Source organism: Rhamphochromis longiceps, linkage group LG2 (genome assembly GCF_057381845.1).
Source record: "Rhamphochromis longiceps isolate RC_006_pf linkage group LG2, R_longiceps_female_GT1.1, whole genome shotgun sequence".
NCBI lineage: Eukaryota > Metazoa > Chordata > Actinopteri > Cichliformes > Cichlidae > Rhamphochromis > Rhamphochromis longiceps.
Genome location: NC_140558.1, coordinates 22,852,397 through 22,878,482, shown reverse-complemented (window position 1 = coordinate 22,878,482; position 26,086 = coordinate 22,852,397). Strand labels below are relative to the sequence as shown.

At 43.1% G+C, this 26,086-nt stretch overlaps 1 long non-coding RNA gene across 1 annotated transcript; it reads left to right on the top strand.

Moving 5' to 3' along the window:
• The first annotated feature begins 23,356 nt into the window (after positions 1 to 23,356).
• LOC146677184 (uncharacterized) lies at positions 23,357 to 24,183 on the top strand. Its single transcript, XR_014907513.1, has 4 exons — positions 23,357 to 23,499; positions 23,709 to 23,765; positions 23,870 to 23,954; positions 24,049 to 24,183. It is a non-coding gene; the product is annotated as an uncharacterized LOC146677184 (long non-coding RNA).
• Positions 24,184 to 26,086: the final 1,903 nt, after the last annotated feature.

Below are 26,086 nucleotides of genomic sequence, written 5' to 3'. Positions count from 1 at the left end.
ATAGATCCCTCTGAGATGAATGGCGAAGTTGGTTGCAGCCACTCCTGGTGCCTTAAACGTTGCACACTTTGCATTCAAAACAGATCACGCAGCGAAAAAAGGCATTGCACACCCACATAACACCAATGCAAGCTAGCACTCCCGTGAATGTCTCTGTAGATCCCCATGATCCCTTGCGCTCTCAGGGGTACCCCAAAAGAAACAGCGCCATCCAGTGGCATGTCCCATAATATCGAACTTCCACCTGGCTACATTCTCCCCTGCTTAAGAGTCAACGTCCCCGGTGACTCAATTGGTATATCTCAACTCATGCACTGCTTCTTTAAAGAGGGCAGTACCCATATTAGTCAATAACTGAGACAGCACCTCAGGGCTCAAGGTGATGGCATGACATGCTGATACAGGGACATGGTAAGGGTTTGAATGCACTCCAGCATTAGCTCTTTTACTCCGACGGGGCACTGGTGTTGGTGTAATGACCCCAATATCCCTGTTGGTTTCAGTAGCAACTGTCTCTGGTGTGGACACCTGCTCAGAGGCAGGCGGTGCAGTAACACGAGCATCATCAGTGTTTACAGACTCTGAAACGCCACTGCTTTGAACTGTTTCCGTCTTCACCAGACCCCTGCTCTGCAATTGGGTATGAGGTTTCTCCGAACAACACATACTCAGGATCTGAATCTGAACAGCCTGTTTTCTCTTCTGTCATAGGACCCACTACCACAGGGGATTCATTATTCTTCTTTTTCCTGGGTGCAGGAATTGGGCCAATACAAGGTTAAGGTTAGCTCTGTGAACCCGTTTTACTGGCCCACCCTCCACAGGCTCCACTGCATGTGTGCTGCCCTGGACTTCGACAACCCTATAAACCACAGGGCTCCAGGCGTCTTGAATTGTGTTCCTGCCTTGGGGCCAGTGTCGCAGATAAACTAACTGACCTACTTCAACAGGGGGGCAATAGACCCGGGTTTTGTCCAGCTCAAGCCTTTCTGCTGCTTTCTGCTCCGTGTACTGCCTTGCTCTGTTATGTGCTTCATTTAAGCGCTGCTGATGCACAACCAGCCAGTCATGTCTCTTATCAAGCACCTGCTCCTGCCCCAGTAAAGCATCTACAGGAAGGTGGGGGTGCACTCCAAGCATGAGGTAATACGGCGAGTGACCTGTGGTGGCATGGGGAGTCACATTTTATGCATACAAAGCTGAGGTGGAGGCCCAGGCAGCTGAGATGGAGGCCCAGGCAGGCCTAGGCTAACTAGGCTAATTAGTTGTAGCCAGTCCAAATCACTGATGTTTGAATTAGGTCCAGGATTTAGTTCTAAATCACCAGCCAAAAGTAGCATCAGAACAAGTTTCAGAATCTCCAGCAACAGTTGTGGTATATTTGATTGTTCATGTTTACCTGGGGGTGGTCTAGCATGACCAAAATCCAAGAATCTTGTGAACAAAAGATGTTGACTCCATTTGGCTGGGAAAGTGGTATAATTATCCAGCTTTCTTGGACGTGTCAAACTCCACAGAAGATAAAAATGTATAAAAACAAAAAGACAAGTTGATGTCAAGATCCAGGGGTTTTTAGATGGTTTTTTAGGTGGGTTTTTTGGCAGGACCTGCCAAGCTGTGTGTCTGCACCCTAGCAGCCATCTTGAGAGTTCAACTGGTTCTTGTTATGGATAAAGTGTCTTCTTTTTGTTTCAAAACAGTGGATAACGATTCGCTGATAGCTGCCAACATCTGCAAACAAATATAATTCTATAAAGTTGTTCTACATAGTGTGTAACTCAACCTATAGAGCGTTATTAAATGTATTGCTAATGCAATATATGCAGTATGGCACATTGACTTCCAAGGAAATTTTAGACGTCACTCATCATCAGAAAGGTTGCCGGCCCTTGACAAAGACATTAATCTCAGTTCCAAGAAAGCAATCTCTAATTCCAAAACCATTCTCAGTTCCAGGAATACAATCCCAGATACCAAAAACTGTATCTGAGTTCTAAGAAGTAAATCTCGAATACCATAAAGGTTATCTCAATTCCAAGAACGCAATCCCAGGTTTCAAGTGCTTCATCTCAATTCCAAGAAGTCAATCTCTAATACCATAAAGGTTATCTCAATTCCAAGAACGCAATCCCAGGTTTCAAGAGCTTCATCTCAATTCCAAGAAGTCAATCTCTAATACCATATATGTTATCTCAATTCCAAGAACGCAATCCCAGGTTTCAAGAGCTTCATCTCAATTCCAAGAAGTCGATCTCTAATACCATAAAGGTTATCTCAATTCCAAGAACGCAATCCCAGGTTTCAAGAGCTTCATCTCAATTCCAATGTAGCCTGGCTAAATTAACCAGCCCAGAACACAGATTATCTTTGGGGTTCTTTTAATCTGAATGATAAAGTAAGCGCTCAGAATAAAATAAAAAGGTTGTAAAAATAAAGAAATAAAATTGTTACAGACTTGTTACAGACAGCTTTGTGCACTGGTAACCCACTGCTACTGCAGGTTATTTCCCCAACTTTATCAGCATCTGGATCTCAAGGACATCTAGTGTCATTTTGTGTCTGATATAAACCCATACATAAATAAAACAAACTTAGCAGTGCAAAAATAACTGTAGTGGCTTCTCCTGCTAAGATACAGAGCCAAGATTAAACAGTTAACAAGGTACATTTCCCTCTTACCCACAGAGATAGTATAATACAAGTGTGAACTCAAATACATACAGTGCATTAATTCAGCAGAAAACGGAATATAGATCCCTCTGAGATGAATGGCGAAGTTGGTTGCAGCCACTCCTGGTGCCTTAAACGTTGCACACTTTGCATTCAAAACAGATCACGCAGCGAAAAAAGGCATTGCACACCCACATAACACCAATGCAAGCTAGCACTCCCGTGAATGTCTCTGTAGATCCCCATGATCCCTTGCGCTCTCAGGGGTACCCCAAAAGAAACAGCGCCATCCAGTGGCATGTCCCATAATATCGAACTTCCACCTGGCTACATTCTCCCCTGCTTAAGAGTCAACGTCCCCGGTGACTCAATTGGTATATCTCAACTCATGCACTGCTTCTTTAAAGAGGGCAGTACCCATATTAGTCAATAACTGAGACAGCACCTCAGGGCTCAAGGTGATGGCATGACATGCTGATACAGGGACATGGTAAGGGTTTGAATGCACTCCAGCATTAGCTCTTTTACTCCGACGGGGCACTGGTGTTGGTGTAATGACCCCAATATCCCTGTTGGTTTCAGTAGCAACTGTCTCTGGTGTGGACACCTGCTCAGAGGCAGGCGGTGCAGTAACACGAGCATCATCAGTGTTTACAGACTCTGAAACGCCACTGCTTTGAACTGTTTCCGTCTTCACCAGACCCCTGCTCTGCAATTGGGTATGAGGTTTCTCCGAAAAACACATACTCAGGATCTGAATCTGAACAGCCTGTTTTCTCTTCTGTCATAGGACCCACTACCACAGGGGATTCATTATTCTTCTTTTTCCTGGGTGCAGGAATTGGGCCAATACAAGGTTAAGGTTAGCTCTGTGAACCCGTTTTACTGGCCCACCCTCCACAGGCTCCACTGCATGTGTGCTGCCCTGGACTTCGACAACCCTATAAACCACAGGGCTCCAGGCGTCTTGAATTGTGTTCCTGCCTTGGGGCCAGTGTCGCAGATAAACTAACTGACCTACTTCAACAGGGGGGCAATAGACCCGGGTTTTGTCCAGCTCAAGCCTTTCTGCTGCTTTCTGCTCCGTGTACTGCCTTGCTCTGTTATGTGCTTCATTTAAGCGCTGCTGATGCACAACCAGCCAGTCATGTCTCTTATCAAGCACCTGCTCCTGCCCCAGTAAAGCATCTACAGGAAGGTGGGGGTGCACTCCAAGCATGAGGTAATACGGCGAGTGACCTGTGGTGGCATGGGGAGTCACATTTTATGCATACAAAGCTGAGGTGGAGGCCCAGGCAGCTGAGATGGAGGCCCAGGCAGGCCTAGGCTAACTAGGCTAATTAGTTGTAGCCAGTCCAAATCACTGATGTTTGAATTAGGTCCAGGATTTAGTTCTAAATCACCAGCCAAAAGTAGCATCAGAACAAGTTTCAGAATCTCCAGCAACAGTTGTGGTATATTTGATTGTTCATGTTTACCTGGGGGTGGTCTAGCATGACCAAAATCCAAGAATCTTGTGAACAAAAGATGTTGACTCCATTTGGCTGGGAAAGTGGTATAATTATCCAGCTTTCTTGGACGTGTCAAACTCCACAGAAGATAAAAATGTATAAAAACAAAAAGACAAGTTGATGTCAAGATCCAGGGGTTTTTAGATGGTTTTTTAGGTGGGTTTTTTGGCAGAACCTGCCAAGCTGTGTGTCTGCACCCTAGCAGCCATCTTGAGAGTTCAACTGGTTCTTGTTATGGATAAAGTGTCTTCTTTTTGTTTCAAAACAGTGGATAACGATTCGCTGATAGCTGCCAACATCTGCAAACAAATATAATTCTATAAAGTTGTTCTACATAGTGTGTAACTCAACCTATAGAGCGTTATTAAATGTATTGCTAATGCAATATATGCAGTATGGCACATTGACTTCCAAGGAAATTTTAGACGTCACTCATCATCAGAAAGGTTGCCGGCCCTTGACAAAGACATTAATCTCAGTTCCAAGAAAGCAATCTCTAATTCCAAAACCATTCTCAGTTCCAGGAATACAATCCCAGATACCAAAAACTGTATCTGAGTTCTAAGAAGTAAATCTCGAATACCATAAAGGTTATCTCAATTCCAAGAACGCAATCCCAGGTTTCAAGAGCTTCATCTCAATTCCAAGAAGTCAATCTCTAATACCATAAAGGTTATCTCAATTCCAAGAACGCAATCCCAGGTTTCAAGAGCTTCATCTCAATTCCAAGAAGTCAATCTCTAATACCATAAAGGTTATCTCAATTCCAAGAACGCAATCCCAGGTTTCAAGAGCTTCATCTCAATTCCAAGAAGTCAATCTCTAATACCATATATGTTATCTCAATTCCAAGAACGCAATCCCAGGTTTCAAGAGCTTCATCTCAATTCCAAGAAGTCGATCTCTAATACCATAAAGGTTATCTCAATTCCAAGAACGCAATCCCAGGTTTCAAGAGCTTCATCTCAATTCCAATGTAGCCTGGCTAAATTAACCAGCCCAGAACACAGATTATCTTTGGGGTTCTTTTAATCTGAATGATAAAGTAAGCGCTCAGAATAAAATAAAAAGGTTGTAAAAATAAAGAAATAAAATTGTTACAGACTTGTTACAGACAGCTTTGTGCACTGGTAACCCACTGCTACTGCAGGTTATTTCCCCAACTTTATCAGCATCTGGATCTCAAGGACATCTAGTGTCATTTTGTGTCTGATATAAACCCATACATAAATAAAACAAACTTAGCAGTGCAAAAATAACTGTAGTGGCTTCTCCTGCTAAGATACAGAGCCAAGATTAAACAGTTAACAAGGTACATTTCCCTCTTACCCACAGAGATAGTATAATACAAGTGTGAACTCAAATACATACAGTGCATTAATTCAGCAGAAAACGGAATATAGATCCCTCTGAGATGAATGGCGAAGTTGGTTGCAGCCACTCCTGGTGCCTTAAACGTTGCACACTTTGCATTCAAAACAGATCACGCAGCGAAAAAAGGCATTGCACACCCACATAACACCAATGCAAGCTAGCACTCCCGTGAATGTCTCTGTAGATCCCCATGATCCCTTGCGCTCTCAGGGGTACCCCAAAAGAAACAGCGCCATCCAGTGGCATGTCCCATAATATCGAACTTCCACCTGGCTACATTCTCCCCTGCTTAAGAGTCAACGTCCCCGGTGACTCAATTGGTATATCTCAACTCATGCACTGCTTCTTTAAAGAGGGCAGTACCCATATTAGTCAATAACTGAGACAGCACCTCAGGGCTCAAGGTGATGGCATGACATGCTGATACAGGGACATGGTAAGGGTTTGAATGCACTCCAGCATTAGCTCTTTTACTCCGACGGGGCACTGGTGTTGGTGTAATGACCCCAATATCCCTGTTGGTTTCAGTAGCAACTGTCTCTGGTGTGGACACCTGCTCAGAGGCAGGCGGTGCAGTAACACGAGCATCATCAGTGTTTACAGACTCTGAAACGCCACTGCTTTGAACTGTTTCCGTCTTCACCAGACCCCTGCTCTGCAATTGGGTATGAGGTTTCTCCGAACAACACATACTCAGGATCTGAATCTGAACAGCCTGTTTTCTCTTCTGTCATAGGACCCACTACCACAGGGGATTCATTATTCTTCTTTTTCCTGGGTGCAGGAATTGGGCCAATACAAGGTTAAGGTTAGCTCTGTGAACCCGTTTTACTGGCCCACCCTCCACAGGCTCCACTGCATGTGTGCTGCCCTGGACTTCGACAACCCTATAAACCACAGGGCTCCAGGCGTCTTGAATTGTGTTCCTGCCTTGGGGCCAGTGTCGCAGATAAACTAACTGACCTACTTCAACAGGGGGGCAATAGACCCGGGTTTTGTCCAGCTCAAGCCTTTCTGCTGCTTTCTGCTCCGTGTACTGCCTTGCTCTGTTATGTGCTTCATTTAAGCGCTGCTGATGCACAACCAGCCAGTCATGTCTCTTATCAAGCACCTGCTCCTGCCCCAGTAAAGCATCTACAGGAAGGTGGGGGTGCACTCCAAGCATGAGGTAATACGGCGAGTGACCTGTGGTGGCATGGGGAGTCACATTTTATGCATACAAAGCTGAGGTGGAGGCCCAGGCAGCTGAGATGGAGGCCCAGGCAGGCCTAGGCTAACTAGGCTAATTAGTTGTAGCCAGTCCAAATCACTGATGTTTGAATTAGGTCCAGGATTTAGTTCTAAATCACCAGCCAAAAGTAGCATCAGAACAAGTTTCAGAATCTCCAGCAACAGTTGTGGTATATTTGATTGTTCATGTTTACCTGGGGGTGGTCTAGCATGACCAAAATCCAAGAATCTTGTGAACAAAAGATGTTGACTCCATTTGGCTGGGAAAGTGGTATAATTATCCAGCTTTCTTGGACGTGTCAAACTCCACAGAAGATAAAAATGTATAAAAACAAAAAGACAAGTTGATGTCAAGATCCAGGGGTTTTTAGATGGTTTTTTAGGTGGGTTTTTTGGCAGGACCTGCCAAGCTGTGTGTCTGCACCCTAGCAGCCATCTTGAGAGTTCAACTGGTTCTTGTTATGGATAAAGTGTCTTCTTTTTGTTTCAAAACAGTGGATAACGATTCGCTGATAGCTGCCAACATCTGCAAACAAATATAATTCTATAAAGTTGTTCTACATAGTGTGTAACTCAACCTATAGAGCGTTATTAAATGTATTGCTAATGCAATATATGCAGTATGGCACATTGACTTCCAAGGAAATTTTAGACGTCACTCATCATCAGAAAGGTTGCCGGCCCTTGACAAAGACATTAATCTCAGTTCCAAGAAAGCAATCTCTAATTCCAAAACCATTCTCAGTTCCAGGAATACAATCCCAGATACCAAAAACTGTATCTGAGTTCTAAGAAGTAAATCTCGAATACCATAAAGGTTATCTCAATTCCAAGAACGCAATCCCAGGTTTCAAGAGCTTCATCTCAATTCCAAGAAGTCAATCTCTAATACCATAAAGGTTATCTCAATTCCAAGAACGCAATCCCAGGTTTCAAGAGCTTCATCTCAATTCCAAGAAGTCAATCTCTAATACCATATATGTTATCTCAATTCCAAGAACGCAATCCCAGGTTTCAAGAGCTTCATCTCAATTCCAAGAAGTCGATCTCTAATACCATAAAGGTTATCTCAATTCCAAGAACGCAATCCCAGGTTTCAAGAGCTTCATCTCAATTCCAATGTAGCCTGGCTAAATTAACCAGCCCAGAACACAGATTATCTTTGGGGTTCTTTTAATCTGAATGATAAAGTAAGCGCTCAGAATAAAATAAAAAGGTTGTAAAAATAAAGAAATAAAATTGTTACAGACTTGTTACAGACAGCTTTGTGCACTGGTAACCCACTGCTACTGCAGGTTATTTCCCCAACTTTATCAGCATCTGGATCTCAAGGACATCTAGTGTCATTTTGTGTCTGATATAAACCCATACATAAATAAAACAAACTTAGCAGTGCAAAAATAACTGTAGTGGCTTCTCCTGCTAAGATACAGAGCCAAGATTAAACAGTTAACAAGGTACATTTCCCTCTTACCCACAGAGATAGTATAATACAAGTGTGAACTCAAATACATACAGTGCATTAATTCAGCAGAAAACGGAATATAGATCCCTCTGAGATGAATGGCGAAGTTGGTTGCAGCCACTCCTGGTGCCTTAAACGTTGCACACTTTGCATTCAAAACAGATCACGCAGCGAAAAAAGGCATTGCACACCCACATAACACCAATGCAAGCTAGCACTCCCGTGAATGTCTCTGTAGATCCCCATGATCCCTTGCGCTCTCAGGGGTACCCCAAAAGAAACAGCGCCATCCAGTGGCATGTCCCATAATATCGAACTTCCACCTGGCTACATTCTCCCCTGCTTAAGAGTCAACGTCCCCGGTGACTCAATTGGTATATCTCAACTCATGCACTGCTTCTTTAAAGAGGGCAGTACCCATATTAGTCAATAACTGAGACAGCACCTCAGGGCTCAAGGTGATGGCATGACATGCTGATACAGGGACATGGTAAGGGTTTGAATGCACTCCAGCATTAGCTCTTTTACTCCGACGGGGCACTGGTGTTGGTGTAATGACCCCAATATCCCTGTTGGTTTCAGTAGCAACTGTCTCTGGTGTGGACACCTGCTCAGAGGCAGGCGGTGCAGTAACACGAGCATCATCAGTGTTTACAGACTCTGAAACGCCACTGCTTTGAACTGTTTCCGTCTTCACCAGACCCCTGCTCTGCAATTGGGTATGAGGTTTCTCCGAAAAACACATACTCAGGATCTGAATCTGAACAGCCTGTTTTCTCTTCTGTCATAGGACCCACTACCACAGGGGATTCATTATTCTTCTTTTTCCTGGGTGCAGGAATTGGGCCAATACAAGGTTAAGGTTAGCTCTGTGAACCCGTTTTACTGGCCCACCCTCCACAGGCTCCACTGCATGTGTGCTGCCCTGGACTTCGACAACCCTATAAACCACAGGGCTCCAGGCGTCTTGAATTGTGTTCCTGCCTTGGGGCCAGTGTCGCAGATAAACTAACTGACCTACTTCAACAGGGGGGCAATAGACCCGGGTTTTGTCCAGCTCAAGCCTTTCTGCTGCTTTCTGCTCCGTGTACTGCCTTGCTCTGTTATGTGCTTCATTTAAGCGCTGCTGATGCACAACCAGCCAGTCATGTCTCTTATCAAGCACCTGCTCCTGCCCCAGTAAAGCATCTACAGGAAGGTGGGGGTGCACTCCAAGCATGAGGTAATACGGCGAGTGACCTGTGGTGGCATGGGGAGTCACATTTTATGCATACAAAGCTGAGGTGGAGGCCCAGGCAGCTGAGATGGAGGCCCAGGCAGGCCTAGGCTAACTAGGCTAATTAGTTGTAGCCAGTCCAAATCACTGATGTTTGAATTAGGTCCAGGATTTAGTTCTAAATCACCAGCCAAAAGTAGCATCAGAACAAGTTTCAGAATCTCCAGCAACAGTTGTGGTATATTTGATTGTTCATGTTTACCTGGGGGTGGTCTAGCATGACCAAAATCCAAGAATCTTGTGAACAAAAGATGTTGACTCCATTTGGCTGGGAAAGTGGTATAATTATCCAGCTTTCTTGGACGTGTCAAACTCCACAGAAGATAAAAATGTATAAAAACAAAAAGACAAGTTGATGTCAAGATCCAGGGGTTTTTAGATGGTTTTTTAGGTGGGTTTTTTGGCAGGACCTGCCAAGCTGTGTGTCTGCACCCTAGCAGCCATCTTGAGAGTTCAACTGGTTCTTGTTATGGATAAAGTGTCTTCTTTTTGTTTCAAAACAGTGGATAACGATTCGCTGATAGCTGCCAACATCTGCAAACAAATATAATTCTATAAAGTTGTTCTACATAGTGTGTAACTCAACCTATAGAGCGTTATTAAATGTATTGCTAATGCAATATATGCAGTATGGCACATTGACTTCCAAGGAAATTTTAGACGTCACTCATCATCAGAAAGGTTGCAGGCCCTTGACAAAGACATTAATCTCAGTTCCAAGAAAGCAATCTCTAATTCCAAAACCATTCTCAGTTCCAGGAATACAATCCCAGATACCAAAAACTGTATCTGAGTTCTAAGAAGTAAATCTCGAATACCATAAAGGTTATCTCAATTCCAAGAACGCAATCCCAGGTTTCAAGAGCTTCATCTCAATTCCAAGAAGTCAATCTCTAATACCATAAAGGTTATCTCAATTCCAAGAACGCAATCCCAGGTTTCAAGAGCTTCATCTCAATTCCAAGAAGTCAATCTCTAATACCATATATGTTATCTCAATTCCAAGAACGCAATCCCAGGTTTCAAGAGCTTCATCTCAATTCCAAGAAGTCGATCTCTAATACCATAAAGGTTATCTCAATTCCAAGAACGCAATCCCAGGTTTCAAGAGCTTCATCTCAATTCCAATGTAGCCTGGCTAAATTAACCAGCCCAGAACACAGATTATCTTTGGGGTTCTTTTAATCTGAATGATAAAGTAAGCGCTCAGAATAAAATAAAAAGGTTGTAAAAATAAAGAAATAAAATTGTTACAGACTTGTTACAGACAGCTTTGTGCACTGGTAACCCACTGCTACTGCAGGTTATTTCCCCAACTTTATCAGCATCTGGATCTCAAGGACATCTAGTGTCATTTTGTGTCTGATATAAACCCATACATAAATAAAACAAACTTAGCAGTGCAAAAATAACTGTAGTGGCTTCTCCTGCTAAGATACAGAGCCAAGATTAAACAGTTAACAAGGTACATTTCCCTCTTACCCACAGAGATAGTATAATACAAGTGTGAACTCAAATACATACAGTGCATTAATTCAGCAGAAAACGGAATATAGATCCCTCTGAGATGAATGGCGAAGTTGGTTGCAGCCACTCCTGGTGCCTTAAACGTTGCACACTTTGCATTCAAAACAGATCACGCAGCGAAAAAAGGCATTGCACACCCACATAACACCAATGCAAGCTAGCACTCCCGTGAATGTCTCTGTAGATCCCCATGATCCCTTGCGCTCTCAGGGGTACCCCAAAAGAAACAGCGCCATCCAGTGGCATGTCCCATAATATCGAACTTCCACCTGGCTACATTCTCCCCTGCTTAAGAGTCAACGTCCCCGGTGACTCAATTGGTATATCTCAACTCATGCACTGCTTCTTTAAAGAGGGCAGTACCCATATTAGTCAATAACTGAGACAGCACCTCAGGGCTCAAGGTGATGGCATGACATGCTGATACAGGGACATGGTAAGGGTTTGAATGCACTCCAGCATTAGCTCTTTTACTCCGACGGGGCACTGGTGTTGGTGTAATGACCCCAATATCCCTGTTGGTTTCAGTAGCAACTGTCTCTGGTGTGGACACCTGCTCAGAGGCAGACGGTGCAGTAACACGAGCATCATCAGTGTTTACAGACTCTGAAACGCCACTGCTTTGAACTGCTTCCGTCTTCACCAGACCCCTGCTCTGCAATTGGGTATGAGGTTTCTCCGAACAACACATACTCAGGATCTGAATCTGAACAGCCTGTTTTCTCTTCTGTCATAGGACCCACTACCACAGGGGATTCATTATTTTTCTTTTTCCTGGGTGCAGGAATTGGGCCAATACAAGGTTAAGGTTAGCTCTGTGAACCCGTTTTACTGGCCCACCCTCCACAGGCTCCACTGCATGTGTGCTGCCCTGGACTTCGACAACCCTATAAACCACAGGGCTCCAGGCGTCTTGAATTTTGTTCCTGCCTTGGGGCCAGTGTCGCAGATAAACTAACTGACCTACTTCAACAGGGGGGCAATAGACCCGGGTTTTGTCCAGCTCAAGCCTTTCTGCTGCTTTCTGCTCCGTGTACTGCCTTGCTCTGTTATGTGCTTCATTTAAGCGCTGCTGATGCACAACCAGCCAGTCATGTCTCTTATCAAGCACCTGCTCCTGCCCCAGTAAAGCATCTACAGGAAGGTGGGGGTGCACTCCAAGCATGAGGTAATACGGCGAGTGACCTGTGGTGGCATGGGGAGTCACATTTTATGCATACAAAGCTGAGGTGGAGGCCCAGGCAGCTGAGATGGAGGCCCAGGCAGGCCTAGGCTAACTAGGCTAATTAGTTGTAGCCAGTCCAAATCACTGATGTTTGAATTAGGTCCAGGATTTAGTTCTAAATCACCAGCCAAAAGTAGCATCAGAACAAGTTTCAGAATCTCCAGCAACAGTTGTGGTATATTTGATTGTTCATGTTTACCTGGGGGTGGTCTAGCATGACCAAAATCCAAGAATCTTGTGAACAAAAGATGTTGACTCCATTTGGCTGGGAAAGTGGTATAATTATCCAGCTTTCTTGGACGTGTCAAACTCCACAGAAGATAAAAATGTATAAAAACAAAAAGACAAGTTGATGTCAAGATCCAGGGGTTTTTAGATGGTTTTTTAGGTGGGTTTTTTGGCAGGACCTGCCAAGCTGTGTGTCTGCACCCTAGCAGCCATCTTGAGAGTTCAACTGGTTCTTGTTATGGATAAAGTGTCTTCTTTTTGTTTCAAAACAGTGGATAACGATTCGCTGATAGCTGCCAACATCTGCAAACAAATATAATTCTATAAAGTTGTTCTACATAGTGTGTAACTCAACCTATAGAGCGTTATTAAATGTATTGCTAATGCAATATATGCAGTATGGCACATTGACTTCCAAGGAAATTTTAGACGTCACTCATCATCAGAAAGGTTGCCGGCCCTTGACAAAGACATTAATCTCAGTTCCAAGAAAGCAATCTCTAATTCCAAAACCATTCTCAGTTCCAGGAATACAATCCCAGATACCAAAAACTGTATCTGAGTTCTAAGAAGTAAATCTCGAATACCATAAAGGTTATCTCAATTCCAAGAACGCAATCCCAGGTTTCAAGAGCTTCATCTCAATTCCAAGAAGTCAATCTCTAATACCATAAAGGTTATCTCAATTCCAAGAACGCAATCCCAGGTTTCAAGAGCTTCATCTCAATTCCAAGAAGTCAATCTCTAATACCATAAAGGTTATCTCAATTCCAAGAACGCAATCCCAGGTTTCAAGAGCTTCATCTCAATTCCAAGAAGTCAATCTCTAATACCATAAAGGTTATCTCAATTCCAAGAACGCAATCCCAGGTTTCAAGAGCTTCATCTCAATTCCAAGAAGTCAATCTCTAATACCATATATGTTATCTCAATTCCAAGAACGCAATCCCAGGTTTCAAGAGCTTCATCTCAATTCCAAGAAGTCGATCTCTAATACCATAAAGGTTATCCCAATTCCAAGAACGCAATCCCAGGTTTCAAGAGCTTCATCTCAATTCCAATGTAGCCTGGCTAAATTAACCAGCCCAGAACACAGATTATCTTTGGGGTTCTTTTAATCTGAATGATAAAGTAAGCGCTCAGAATAAAATAAAAAGGTTGTAAAAATAAAGAAATAAAATTGTTACAGACTTGTTACAGACAGCTTTGTGCACTGGTAACCCACTGCTACTGCAGGTTATTTCCCCAACTTTATCAGCATCTGGATCTCAAGGACATCTAGTGTCATTTTGTGTCTGATATAAACCCATACATAAATAAAACAAACTTAGCAGTGCAAAAATAACTGTAGTGGCTTCTCCTGCTAAGATACAGAGCCAAGATTAAACAGTTAACAAGGTACATTTCCCTCTTACCCACAGAGATAGTATAATACAAGTGTGAACTCAAATACATACAGTGCATTAATTCAGCAGAAAACGGAATATAGATCCCTCTGAGATGAATGGCGAAGTTGGTTGCAGCCACTCCTGGTGCCTTAAACGTTGCACACTTTGCATTCAAAACAGATCACGCAGCGAAAAAAGGCATTGCACACCCACATAACACCAATGCAAGCTAGCACTCCCGTGAATGTCTCTGTAGATCCCCATGATCCCTTGCGCTCTCAGGGGTACCCCAAAAGAAACAGCGCCATCCAGTGGCATGTCCCATAATATTGAACTTCCACCTGGCTACATTCTCCCCTGCTTAAGAGTCAACGTCCCCGGTGACTCAATTGGTATATCTCAACTCATGCACTGCTTCTTTAAAGAGGGCAGTACCCATATTAGTCAATAACTGAGACAGCACCTCAGGGCTCAAGGTGATGGCATGACATGCTGATACAGGGACATGGTAAGGGTTTGAATGCACTCCAGCATTAGCTCTTTTACTCCGACGGGGCACTGGTGTTGGTGTAATGACCCCAATATCCCTGTTGGTTTCAGTAGCAACTGTCTCTGGTGTGGACACCTGATCAGAGGCAGGCGGTGCAGTAACACGAGCATCATCAGTGTTTACAGACTCTGAAACGCCACTGCTTTGAACTGTTTCCGTCTTCACCAGACCCCTGCTCTGCAATTGGGTATGAGGTTTCTCCGAACAACACATACTCAGGATCTGAATCTGAACAGCTTGTTTTCTCTTCTGTCATAGGACCCACTACCACAGGGGATTCATTATTTTTCTTTTTCCTGGGTGCAGGAATTGGGCCAATACAAGGTTAAGGTTAGCTCTGTGAACCCGTTTTACTGGCCCACCCTCCACAGGCTCCACTGCATGTGTGCTGCCCTGGACTTCGACAACCCTATAAACCACAGGGCTCCAGGCGTCTTGAATTGTGTTCCTGCCTTGGGGCCAGTGTCGCAGATAAACTAACTGACCTACTTCAACAGGGGGGCAATAGACCCGGGTTTTGTCCAGCTCAAGCCTTTCTGCTGCTTTCTGCTCCGTGTACTGCCTTGCTCTGTTATGTGCTTCATTTAAGCGCTGCTGATGCACAACCAGCCAGTCATGTCTCTTATCAAGCACCTGCTCCTGCCCCAGTAAAGCATCTACAGGAAGGTGGGGGTGCACTCCAAGCATGAGGTAATACGGCGAGTGACCTGTGGTGGCATGGGGAGTCACATTTTATGCATACAAAGCTGAGGTGGAGGCCCAGGCAGCTGAGATGGAGGCCCAGGCAGGCCTAGGCTAACTAGGCTAATTAGTTGTAGCCAGTCCAAATCACTGATGTTTGAATTAGGTCCAGGATTTAGTTCTAAATCACCAGCCAAAAGTAGCATCAGAACAAGTTTCAGAATCTCCAGCAACAGTTGTGGTATATTTGATTGTTCATGTTTACCTGGGGGTGGTCTAGCATGACCAAAATCCAAGAATCTTGTGAACAAAAGATGTTGACTCCATTTGGCTGGGAAAGTGGTATAATTATCCAGCTTTCTTGGACGTGTCAAACTCCACAGAAGATAAAAATGTATAAAAACAAAAAGACAAGTTGATGTCAAGATCCAGGGGTTTTTAGATGGTTTTTTAGGTGGGTTTTTTGGCAGGACCTGCCAAGCTGTGTGTCTGCACCCTAGCAGCCATCTTGAGAGTTCAACTGGTTCTTGTTATGGATAAAGTGTCTTCTTTTTGTTTCAAAACAGTGGATAACGATTCGCTGATAGCTGCCAACATCTGCAAACAAATATAATTCTATAAAGTTGTTCTACATAGTGTGTAACTCAACCTATAGAGCGTTATTAAATGTATTGCTAATGCAATATATGCAGTATGGCACATTGACTTCCAAGGAAATTTTAGACGTCACTCATCATCAGAAAGGTTGCCGGCCCTTGACAAAGACATTAATCTCAGTTCCAAGAAAGCAATCTCTAATTCCAAAACCATTCTCAGTTCCAGGAATACAATCCCAGATACCAAAAACTGTATCTGAGTTCTAAGAAGTAAATCTCGAATACCATAAAGGTTATCTCAATTCCAAGAACGCAATCCCAGGTTTCAAGAGCTTCATCTCAATTCCAAGAAGTCAATCTCTAATACCATAAAGGTTATCTCAATTCCAAGAACGCAATCCCAGGTTTCAAGAGCTTCATCTCAATTCCAAGAAGTCAATCTCTAATACCATATATGTTATCTCAATTCCAAGAACGCAATCCCAGGTTTCAAGAGCTTCATCTCAATTCCAAGAAGTCGATCTCTAATACCATAAAGGTTATCTCAATTCCAAGAACGCAATCCCAGGTTTCAAGAGCTTCATCTCAATTCCAATGTAGCCTGGCTAAATTAACCAGCCCAGAACACAGATTATCTTTGGGGTTCTTTTAATCTGAATGATAAAGTAAGCGCTCAGAATAAAATAAAAAGGTTGTAAAAATAAAGAAATAAAATTGTTACAGACTTGTTACAGACAGCTTTGTGCACTGGTAACCCACTGCTACTGCAGGTTATTTCCCCAACTTTATCAGCATCTGGATCTCAAGGACATCTAGTGTCATTTTGTGTCTGATATAAACCCATACATAAATAAAACAAACTTAGCAGTGCAAAAATAACTGTAGTGGCTTCTCCTGCTAAGATACAGAGCCAAGATTAAACAGTTAACAAGGTACATTTCCCTCTTACCCACAGAGATAGTATAATACAAGTGTGAACTCAAATACATACAGTGCATTAATTCAGCAGAAAACGGAATATAGATCCCTCTGAGATGAATGGCGAAGTTGGTTGCAGCCACTCCTGGTGCCTTAAACGTTGCACACTTTGCATTCAAAACAGATCACGCAGCGAAAAAAGGCATTGCACACCCACATAACACCAATGCAAGCTAGCACTCCCGTGAATGTCTCTGTAGATCCCCATGATCCCTTGCGCTCTCAGGGGTACCCCAAAAGAAACAGCGCCATCCAGTGGCATGTCCCATAATATCGAACTTCCACCTGGCTACATTCTCCCCTGCTTAAGAGTCAACGTCCCCGGTGACTCAATTGGTATATCTCAACTCATGCACTGCTTCTTTAAAGAGGGCAGTACCCATATTAGTCAATAACTGAGACAGCACCTCAGGGCTCAAGGTGATGGCATGACATGCTGATACAGGGACATGGTAAGGGTTTGAATGCACTCCAGCATTAGCTCTTTTACTCCGACGGGGCACTGGTGTTGGTGTAATGACCCCAATATCCCTGTTGGTTTCAGTAGCAACTGTCTCTGGTGTGGACACCTGATCAGAGGCAGGCGGTGCAGTAACACGAGCATCATCAGTGTTTACAGACTCTGAAACGCCACTGCTTTGAACTGTTTCCGTCTTCACCAGACCCCTGCTCTGCAATTGGGTATGAGGTTTCTCCGAACAACACATACTCAGGATCTGAATCTGAACAGCTTGTTTTCTCTTCTGTCATAGGACCCACTACCACAGGGGATTCATTATTTTTCTTTTTCCTGGGTGCAGGAATTGGGCCAATACAAGGTTAAGGTTAGCTCTGTGAACCCGTTTTACTGGCCCACCCTCCACAGGCTCCACTGCATGTGTGCTGCCCTGGACTTCGACAACCCTATAAACCACAGGGCTCCAGGCGTCTTGAATTGTGTTCCTGCCTTGGGGCCAGTGTCGCAGATAAACTAACTGACCTACTTCAACAGGGGGGCAATAGACCCGGGTTTTGTCCAGCTCAAGCCTTTCTGCTGCTTTCTGCTCCGTGTACTGCCTTGCTCTGTTATGTGCTTCATTTAAGCGCTGCTGATGCACAACCAGCCAGTCATGTCTCTTATCAAGCACCTGCTCCTGCCCCAGTAAAGCATCTACAGGAAGGTGGGGGTGCACTCCAAGCATGAGGTAATACGGCGAGTGACCTGTGGTGGCATGGGGAGTCACATTTTATGCATACAAAGCTGAGGTGGAGGCCCAGGCAGCTGAGATGGAGGCCCAGGCAGGCCTAGGCTAACTAGGCTAATTAGTTGTAGCCAGTCCAAATCACTGATGTTTGAATTAGGTCCAGGATTTAGTTCTAAATCACCAGCCAAAAGTAGCATCAGAACAAGTTTCAGAATCTCCAGCAACAGTTGTGGTATATTTGATTGTTCATGTTTACCTGGGGGTGGTCTAGCATGACCAAAATCCAAGAATCTTGTGAACAAAAGATGTTGACTCCATTTGGCTGGGAAAGTGGTATAATTATCCAGCTTTCTTGGACGTGTCAAACTCCACAGAAGATAAAAATGTATAAAAACAAAAAGACAAGTTGATGTCAAGATCCAGGGGTTTTTAGATGGTTTTTTAGGTGGGTTTTTTGGCAGGACCTGCCAAGCTGTGTGTCTGCACCCTAGCAGCCATCTTGAGAGTTCAACTGGTTCTTGTTATGGATAAAGTGTCTTCTTTTTGTTTCAAAACAGTGGATAACGATTCGCTGATAGCTGCCAACATCTGCAAACAAATATAATTCTATAAAGTTGTTCTACATAGTGTGTAACTCAACCTATAGAGCGTTATTAAATGTATTGCTAATGCAATATATGCAGTATGGCACATTGACTTCCAAGGAAATTTTAGACGTCACTCATCATCAGAAAGGTTGCCGGCCCTTGACAAAGACATTAATCTCAGTTCCAAGAAAGCAATCTCTAATTCCAAAACCATTCTCAGTTCCAGGAATACAATCCCAGATACCAAAAACTGTATCTGAGTTCTAAGAAGTAGATCTCGAATACCATAAAGGTTATCTCAATTCCAAGAACGCAATCCCAGGTTTCAAGAGCTTCATCTCAATTCCAAGAAGTCAATCTCTAATACCATAAAGGTTATCTCAATTCCAAGAACGCAATCCCAGGTTTCAAGAGCTTCATCTCAATTCCAAGAAGTCAATCTCTAATACCATAAAGGTTATCTCAATTCCAAGAACGCAATCCCAGGTTTCAAGAGCTTCATCTCAATTCCAAGAAGTCAATCTCTAATACCATAAAGGTTATCTCAATTCCAAGAACGCAATCCCAGGTTTCAAGAGCTTCATCTCAATTCCAAGAAGTCAATCTCTAATACCATAAAGGTTATCTCAATTCCAAGAACGCAATCCCAGGTTTCAAGAGCTTCATCTCAATTCCAGGAAGTCAATCTCTAATACCATATATGTTATCTCAATTCCAAGAACGCAATCCCAGGTTTCAAGAGCTTCATCTCAATTCCAAGAAGTCGATCTCTAATACCATAAAGGTTATCTCAATTCCAAGAACGCAATCCCAGGTTTCAAGAGCTTCATCTCAATTCCAATGTAGCCTGGCTAAATTAACCAGCCCAGAACACAGATTATCTTTGGGGTTCTTTTAATCTGAATGATAAAGTAAGCGCTCAGAATAAAATAAAAAGGTTGTAAAAATAAAGAAATAAAATTGTTACAGACTTGTTACAGACAGCTTTGTGCACTGGTAACCCACTGCTACTGCAGGTTATTTCCCCAACTTTATCAGCATCTGGATCTCAAGGACATCTAGTGTCATTTTGTGTCTGATATAAACCCATACATAAATAAAACAAACTTAGCAGTGCAAAAATAACTGTAGTGGCTTCTCCTGCTAAGATACAGAGCCAAGATTAAACAGTTAACAAGGTACATTTCCCTCTTACCCACAGAGATAGTATAATACAAGTGTGAACTCAAATACATACAGTGCATTAATTCAGCAGAAAACGGAATATAGATCCCTCTGAGATGAATGGCGAAGTTGGTTGCAGCCACTCCTGGTGCCTTAAACGTTGTACACTTTGCATTCAAAACAGATCACGCAGCGAAAAAAGGCATTGCACACCCACATAACACCAATGCAAGCTAGCACTCCCGTGAATGTCTCTGTAGATCCCCATGATCCCTTGCGCTCTCAGGGGTACCCCAAAAGAAACAGCGCCATCCAGTGGCATGTCCCATAATATCGAACTTCCACCTGGCTACATTCTCCCCTGCTTAAGAGTCAACGTCCCCGGTGACTCAATTGGTATATCTCAACTCATGCACTGCTTCTTTAAAGAGGGCAGTACCCATATTAGTCAATAACTGAGACAGCACCTCAGGGCTCAAGGTGATGGCATGACATGCTGATACAGGGACATGGTAAGGGTTTGAATGCACTCCAGCATTAGCTCTTTTACTCCGACGGGGCACTGGTGTTGGTGTAATGACCCCAATATCCCTGTTGGTTTCAGTAGCAACTGTCTCTGGTGTGGACACCTGCTCAGAGGCAGACGGTGCAGTAACACGAGCATCATCAGTGTTTACAGACTCTGAAACGCCACTGCTTTGAACTGCTTCCGTCTTCACCAGACCCCTGCTCTGCAATTGGGTATGAGGTTTCTCCGAACAACACATACTCAGGATCTGAATCTGAACAGCCTGTTTTCTCTTCTGTCATAGGACCCACTACCACAGGGGATTCATTATTTTTCTTTTTCCTGGGTGCAGGAATTGGGCCAATACAAGGTTAAGGTTAGCTCTGTGAACCCGTTTTACTGGCCCACCCTCCACAGGCTCCACTGCATGTGTGCTGCCCTGGACTTCGACAACCCTATAAACCACAGGGCTCCAGGCGTCTTGAATTGTGTTCCTGCCTTGGGGCCAGTGTCGCAGATAAACTAACTGACCTACTTCAACAGGGGGGCAATAGACCCGGGTTTTGTCCAGCTCAAGCCTTTCTGCTGCTTTCTGCTCCGTGTACTGCCTTGCTCTGTTATGTGCTTCATTTAAGCGCTGCTGATGCACAACCAGCCAGTCATGTCTCTTATCAAGCACCTGCTCCTGCCCCAGTAAAGCATCTACAGGAAGGTGGGGGTGCACTCCAAGCATGAGGTAATACGGCGAGTGACCTGTGGTGGCATGGGGAGTCACATTTTATGCATACAAAGCTGAGGTGGAGGCCCAGGCAGCTGAGATGGAGGCCCAGGCAGGCCTAGGCTAACTAGGCTAATTAGTTGTAGCCAGTCCAAATCACTGATGTTTGAATTAGGTCCAGGATTTAGTTCTAAATCACCAGCCAAAAGTAGCATCAGAACAAGTTTCAGAATCTCCAGCAACAGTTGTGGTATATTTGATTGTTCATGTTTACCTGGGGGTGGTCTAGCATGACCAAAATCCAAGAATCTTGTGAACAAAAGATGTTGACTCCATTTGGCTGGGAAAGTGGTATAATTATCCAGCTTTCTTGGACGTGTCAAACTCCACAGAAGATAAAAATGTATAAAAACAAAAAGACAAGTTGATGTCAAGATCCAGGGGTTTTTAGATGGTTTTTTAGGTGGGTTTTTTGGCAGGACCTGCCAAGCTGTGTGTCTGCACCCTAGCAGCCATCTTGAGAGTTCAACTGGTTCTTGTTATGGATAAAGTGTCTTCTTTTTGTTTCAAAACAGTGGATAACGATTCGCTGATAGCTGCCAACATCTGCAAACAAATATAATTCTATAAAGTTGTTCTACATAGTGTGTAACTCAACCTATAGAGCGTTATTAAATGTATTGCTAATGCAATATATGCAGTATGGCACATTGACTTCCAAGGAAATTTTAGACGTCACTCATCATCAGAAAGGTTGCCGGCCCTTGACAAAGACATTAATCTCAGTTCCAAGAAAGCAATCTCTAATTCCAAAACCATTCTCAGTTCCAGGAATACAATCCCAGATACCAAAAACTGTATCTGAGTTCTAAGAAGTAAATCTCGAATACCATAAAGGTTATCTCAATTCCAAGAACGCAATCCCAGGTTTCAAGAGCTTCATCTCAATTCCAAGAAGTCAATCTCTAATACCATAAAGGTTATCTCAATTCCAAGAACGCAATCCCAGGTTTCAAGAGCTTCATCTCAATTCCAAGAAGTCAATCTCTAATACCATAAAGGTTATCTCAATTCCAAGAACGCAATCCCAGGTTTCAAGAGCTTCATCTCAATTCCAAGAAGTCAATCTCTAATACCATAAAGGTTATCTCAATTCCAAGAACGCAATCCCAGGTTTCAAGAGCTTCATCTCAATTCCAATGTAGCCTGGCTAAATTAACCAGCCCAGAACACAGATTATCTTTGGGGTTCTTTTAATCTGAATGATAAAGTAAGCGCTCAGAATAAAATAAAAAGGTTGTAAAAATAAAGAAATAAAATTGTTACAGACTTGTTACAGACAGCTTTGTGCACTGGTAACCCACTGCTACTGCAGGTTATTTCCCCAACTTTATCAGCATCTGGATCTCAAGGACATCTAGTGTCATTTTGTGTCTGATATAAACCCATACATAAATAAAACAAACTTAGCAGTGCAAAAATAACTGTAGTGGCTTCTCCTGCTAAGATACAGAGCCAAGATTAAACAGTTAACAAGGTACATTTCCCTCTTACCCACAGAGATAGTATAATACAAGTGTGAACTCAAATACATACAGTGCATTAATTCAGCAGAAAACGGAATATAGATCCCTCTGAGATGAATGGCGAAGTTGGTTGCAGCCACTCCTGGTGCCTTAACCGTTGCACACTTTGCATTCAAAACAGATCACACAGCGAAAAAAGGCATTGCACACCCACATAACACCAATGCAAGCTAGCATTCCCGTGAATGTCTCTGTAGATCCCCATGATCCCTTGCGCTCTCAGGGGTACCCCAAAGGAAACAGCGCCATCCAGTGGCATGTCCCATAATATCGAACTTCCACCTGGCTACACCAAGAAGTCAATCTCTAATACCATAAAGGTTATCTCAATTCCAAGAACACAGTCCCAGGTTTCAAGAGCTTCATCTCAATTCCAAGAAGTCAATCTCTAATACCATAAAGGTTATCTCAATTCCAAGAACACAATCCCAGGTTTCAAGAGCTTCATCTCAATTCCACGAAGTCAATCTCTAATACCATAAAGGTTATCTCAATTCCAAGGACAATCCCAGGTTTCAAGAGCTTCATCTCAATTCCAAGAAGTCAATCTCTAATACCATAAAGGTTATCTCAATTCCAAGAACACAATCCCAGGTTTCAAGAGCTTCATCTCAATTCCACGAAGTCAATCTCTAATACCATAAAGGTTATCTCAATTCCAAGAACACAATCCCAGGTTTCAAGAGCTTCATCTCAATTCCACGAAGTCAATCTCTAATACCATAAAGGTTATCTCAATTCCAAGGACAATCCCAGGTTTCAAGAGCTTCATCTCAATTCCAAGAAGTCAATCTCTGTTATGGCATGCATAGGGTCTTTCTCTTCAGCACCCTCTGCTGGTCATAATGGGACTTCTCACCTGCTTTTATTTTGCTGGGGTTTTTCTGTGTTCCTGTGGGTAGAGGAAACAGGAAGCTGGTCGCTTGTTAGCCTGCAGGATATGTTGTTGCTCTTTAAAACGTTTCTGCCTTGAAGAGTTATTGCTTGTGAGTATTAACCCTTTAGAACCGGTAGGAGCGGACACAAGTCTGGAGAAGTATAATTTGTTAAGTGGTGAGTCCAGTCAGCATTCTATTTATTATAATTACTAATTCTTATGTTTTTTGTTTCATTTTTTTAATCCCAATCAGTAGGGCTTCCAGTTTAGACATACAAATCAACAATTCTTCCAATTTTTTGACTGAAATCTTTAGAGCTTCCACTTATAGAATAAAATTCACTACTTCTTCCAAGATAGTAATAATTATTTCCTCTGCATGCAGCTTATCTTTGGAACTGGTCTCTGTCACAAGCAGAACAATAAGGACGAACAATGTCAGGTATGTACAAGTGTTGGTTCTACATATGTTTGATTTCCTCAGAGTCAGTGGTCCCAAATGATATTCCAACGTTTTTATTTAAAAATTCATTGTGCTTCATGCAGTGGAAATACATTTTCAAAATGCTGACAATGAAGCACGCATTGGTCTGAGCCTACAAGATGAGAATCCTATAGGAGAACTTTGCAGGCAAGAGCAGTTTGTATTTGTTATACAGAGATACTTACCACAATAAAAGAATGCATCAACTAACACGTACATCTTATCCTCATAAACGCTTTAGGTGTTCGTGTGGGCAAAGAATGGATCCATTGACCTGTTGGATACACTTACGTCTGCTGCTGCGATCACTTTATTCTCTGCAGTGGTCTTGCTCCTGTTCCACTTCAACAAATACATCCAATTAAACAAATGCACATTAAAAGGAAGTTCAATAAAGTTTATTTCACTTTAAAAACGTTTGTATTCATTCTTGCACTGGGTTAATGGGGGATAGCAAAGTCCAGTTTGTGTAACATTAAGATTTATGTCATTTTTTTTGTAGATTTTTACTCTTATATTTAGCTGTTGGACTACTTAATGCTGACAGGGGTCATTCAGATTCATATTTATGATTAATAATCTTTATCGGTTGTGTGAGTAAGGAGAAAAAAAAATGCCCTATTCAATTATTCAATTATCTGTTCCTAATTTATATATATTACTACTACCACTATTACTAATAACAGCAACTTAGATAATAAGCTTTTGTTTATGTGGACATTCATACAACACTTTATTCAATACTACAGAGTCAAAGTTAGATTTTCTTTTTTTTTACAAGGTATACTTTCAAATTTAAAAAAAAAAATCCTAATGGTAGTTGTGCAAATCTTGTTAATTAAGTTAGTTGTATTAGTTATACATAATATGTCTAGTAGGGTCTCCCATAGCAAATTTGTTCTGGGTGAGGGACCAGACAAAGAGCAATTCAGAAGAAACTTATTAGAATATCACTGAGGGAACAGTTTCCCCTTCCCAGGAGAGGGTTATTGGGGTCCCGGCCTGGAGCCAGGCTCGGGAAGGTGCCCAAAGGTGAGCGTCTGGTGGCCGGCTGTTAGTCCATGGGGCCCGGCCGAGCATAGCCTGAAAAGAGGATATGTGCCCCTCCTCTCGCAGGCCCACCACCCGCAGGAGGCGTCATAGGAGTCGTGTGCATGTGTACCGTGTACCAAGCGGCAGCCAAGAGCGGAAGCCCTGGCAGACTGATCCCAAGACTGTCAATTGGGACATGGAATGTCACCTCTCTGGCAGGGAAGGAGCCTCATTTAGTGCGTTAGGTTGAGAGGTATCGGCTAAATATAGTTGGGCTCACCTCAACGCAGGGCTTGGGCTCTGGAAACAGTCTCCTGAAGAGGGCCTGGACTCTGTCTCAGTCCAGAGTTGCCTCTGTAAGAAACGGCAGGCTGGGGTGGGTTTTCTAATGTCCCCTCGGCTTGCTGTCTGTACATACCTTACCATGTCACCTTGGACAACACACTGCCAACATTTACACAATATGCGGCCTGTCCCAGGGGGGAGAGAATCTTAGATCTGCTCTACGCTAAGGCCAAGGATGCATACAGCTTCTCTTCTCTCTCCACACTGGTGGTAGGGCTGGGCCATATCATACCATTCATGGTAATACCGGTATAATGTTGGGCAACGATAAGAAAATGAAATATAAAATAGAATATGGGTGAAACACGGATGCGCAGTGCCTTTGTTTTCATATGCACATGACGGAAAAAGCATGGCGGCGACAGAGAATGAGAAAGCGGATCGTTGAATGAAACGGATGAACCAGAACTGGTTTGTAAAAATGCTGCAACTTCAGTGGTGTGGAACTGGTTTAGCTTTTGTCCGTCAGATACACCGAAAAAGCACTATTTTTGGTGGTCATGCTAGCGGGCCGTCGTTATTACCATGTTTTTTGGAAAATACGACGCACTTAGAATGAATCCTTTGATTTTTTTGAAAATTGACAGAGCCCCTTATAATCCCGTGTGCCTTATGTATGAATTCTGGTTGTGTTTACTGACCTCGAAATGAATTTATGTACACGGCGCTCAAAAATCTGTCAAATGTTCAGTACGACTTTGCTAAGCTACGAACCCGCACCGCTTGGTGGACTGTCGAAGCATTACGTAGCCTCGCGGAGTGATTCGTACTGTGCTTCAACATAATATTACCATATTGTGTGTGTATAACCTCTTTTTAAGTATTGTGGATATTATACATGGTAATGCTGAGGATATGTCGGCCAATTTCCACTGGAAATGCCTTTTGGCATCAGTTGCTTG